Raw genomic sequence first — 3,019 nt, 5'->3', positions numbered from 1 at the left:
TGTGTGCTAAGAGCTTGGGGGCAACTCAGCTAGACGTGGGGCCACTCTGCTTCCCTGCCACATGACCTACCGTGAGTCACTTCCTCTCAGCCTCAGTTTCCCCTTCAGAAAATGGGCTCCAGAACAGCCTCACCCTCTCAAGTGTATGGTGAGGAGGCCGTGAATTCCTGTCAGGTCATCCTGTGCGTGCTGCTAAAGGGCACCCCACCTAAGGGGACGGCCCAGACACATGGACGGCCCAGAGTTCCTATTTGCTTTTATTTATTGATTTTGTTACTAGGGATTGAGCCCAGAGGCACTTAGAGATAAGGTCTCCAAATTGCTTAGGGTCTCACTAAGTTGCTAAGGCTGACTTTGAACTCGAGATCCTCCTGCCTCAGCCTCCCGAGCTGTTGGGATAACAGGTATGCGCCACCATGCCTGCTCCTATTTGTTTTAAGAGCTTTCCAGCAGATGACACCGAAGTGATTAGAGCTGGCAAAATCACTGTGACAATTTTCAGGTGGACATTTTACCTTAAGGAAGTGGCACTTTTTATTCATTTGCATAATTATAAGTATGGCATCAAATGTGCCATGGTGTGCACAGGTCAGAGGTTTAACCCAGGGCCTCCTCGTGCCAGGGTACTTGGCAAGGGTGGCTCACACTGAGGCCTTCTGATTACTCCGCGAGATTTGTGGAGTCTTACACAGTCACATATGTCTGTGCCTCTATCTTTGTTTTATCAGTACGTTTTGGAATTACATGATGTATTGTAGCAGTGTGCACACACGCTAACCCATACCTCAAACACCAAATTGTAAAACAGAGATATAACACTTGAATACAAGTAGGTGTCATGGTCAGGTGTGGTGGCACAGGCCTTAATCCCAACAGTTTGGGAGGCTGAGGTAGGAGGATCACAAGTTCAGAACTTCTGGGGACAGGCTGGTTCTCATTGGGGCAGCAGTTAGGTTGGGGCTGTGCCATGAGGCCTGGGACACTTCATCTGGTAGCCATGGGTGGGGTCCCTGCCAGCCCCAGTCTTGGCGGGTGCTTGGACTGTAGCTGTTTTTCCGTGTGCTCTGACGCCGTCTAATCTGGCTACTGGAATCCCTGGTAGTAAAGTAAAGTGCTCAAGGCTCTCCAGCCAGATGATGGCCACACTGACCTCTGACCTTCAGTTAAGAAAAGCCTTCTTAAGGTCCCTTGTAAGGCCATTGCATTTGCCACTGTGCTGTTTTTGATTGGCGCCTTTCTCATTATCAGAGGCTCCCTCCTGCTGTCAGGCTACATTAGCTAAAGCGGGGAGCGGGGTAGACCGGGCGTTCCTGTCCTGGTCATTGGCATGCTGGTGTTCCTGCCAGGATTTTACCATCTGTGCACTGCCTACTGTGCACCTAAAAGCTACCGGGGTTACTCCTATGATGACATTCCAGACTTTGATGACTAACACTCACTTCAGCCCTGAGACAAGTCACAGTGGAATTGAACCCAGCTTTGAGATATTGAACAGAAACCATGGCTAAGGGCTGAAGAATGATGTAGTTTGCAGATGTTTGACAGAATAGTAGCCAGAGCTTGTGGGTCCATCCCAAAAATGTTCACTGAGCTTTCTTAGCTAATTAGGAAACACTGTGTTTTCATCTGGCCCTGGCAAAACTCAACAGGTTTTTCCAGATGAATTTGTATCATGGAAGAATGGCAATGCTAATTGGGAAAGAGGAGGTTATTCTGTAGTGGAAAGGGTTACCATTCCCTCCTCTTTAGATTGAGCATTTCTTTTAAATAATCTTCTTTGTCAACTTGTTATTGTAGCAAATGGAAGACTGAGGTATGTCTAATTTCTTAGTTACTAAGTAATTTATTTTTAAAGTATCAAAAGCTCTTATCCCCTACTCTTAACTCTACCAAAACGTTCTGGTGGAAGACCTCTGTAAAATCACATTAGTATGGATCCATCTGAAATATTTTTTTACTTTATTTCTTAGTGTCAGAAACCAGGAATTTTTTGAGTCTCAGGTAAGTTTTCAAAGTATAAGCACCATCTCTGATACCCAATCCTGGGCCAGCTCTGGGCTTGTTTCCCAGTAGGTTGGCCTGCATATGATTTGGGTCGTTCTATCCTTTGTAGATCAAGATGTTCTATGTGCCAGGCCTTTAAAGACTGGACATTGGGCTGTTCCCTGTTGAAAAATGAAGATAAGTGGTTGCTATTTAGAGTGTCTAACCTTATTTCTAGCACCTGGTACTGTAGGGTCATTCTGCTGAAGATCTCAAGACTTGCCTTAGATCCCTGGAGGACCACATCCTTAGGTTGATTCTGTTTCTTTGCTTGAAAAAAGTCAATTATATTTAAAAGAAATTAAAATGTCATAATAATAATAAGCTTAAAAAGGCTGGAGACACACAGCTTGGTGGCAGAGCCCTTGCTGAGTAGGTGCCAGGTCCTGGTTTGATTCCCAGCACTACAAGGTATATAAAGGCATCTTTCAGCACCCAGTTTGGCACCTGCAGTCTTAAAAACTGCCACCAGGGGGAGCATGAATGCTTAAAAGCGGGGTCCAAATTGCTCAAATGAAGTAGATGGGGGCTGTGGTGGCAGCGGGGACGGCATAACTTCCTCCTTCCAGGAGCTGTCCAAGCCTAGGACAGACCTGACTCAGAGAGTCCACTTTACTCACAGGACATGATACTAAGAACTGACTTGAAGCCAAGTGCTTGCTTTTTCTTTTTCTTTTCCTTTCTGGTACTGGGGATTGAACCGAAAGGTACTTTACCACTGGCTACGTCACCAGCCCTTTTTATTTTTTATTTTGAAACAGGGCCTCCCTAAGTTGTCAAGACTGGCCTCAAACTTACAATCCTCCTACCTCAGCCTTCCTAGTCGCTGGGATTACAGGCATGCGCCACTGCACCCAGCATAAGCCATGCGCTCTTTAAGGGTGTTCACTGGTGCCAACCCAGTGCCAGAAAAGAGAGCAGGAATTTTGCCTCTCTCCAGCTGATATTCTCATGTTGTGTGTGGGGGGGGGGGGTC

The 3,019-nt window shown here is 46.4% G+C and overlaps 1 pseudogene; it reads left to right on the top strand.

Annotated features, from left to right (window-relative positions):
• The first annotated feature begins 995 nt into the window (after positions 1–995).
• LOC107134888 lies at positions 996–3,013 on the top strand (annotated as a pseudogene).
• Positions 3,014–3,019: the final 6 nt, after the last annotated feature.

Source organism: Marmota marmota, unplaced genomic scaffold (assembly GCF_001458135.2).
Source record: "Marmota marmota marmota unplaced genomic scaffold, marMar, whole genome shotgun sequence".
NCBI lineage: Eukaryota > Metazoa > Chordata > Mammalia > Rodentia > Sciuridae > Marmota > Marmota marmota.
The sequence above is the reverse complement of the archived record's forward strand: the minus strand, read 5'-3'. Positions and strand labels throughout refer to the sequence as shown.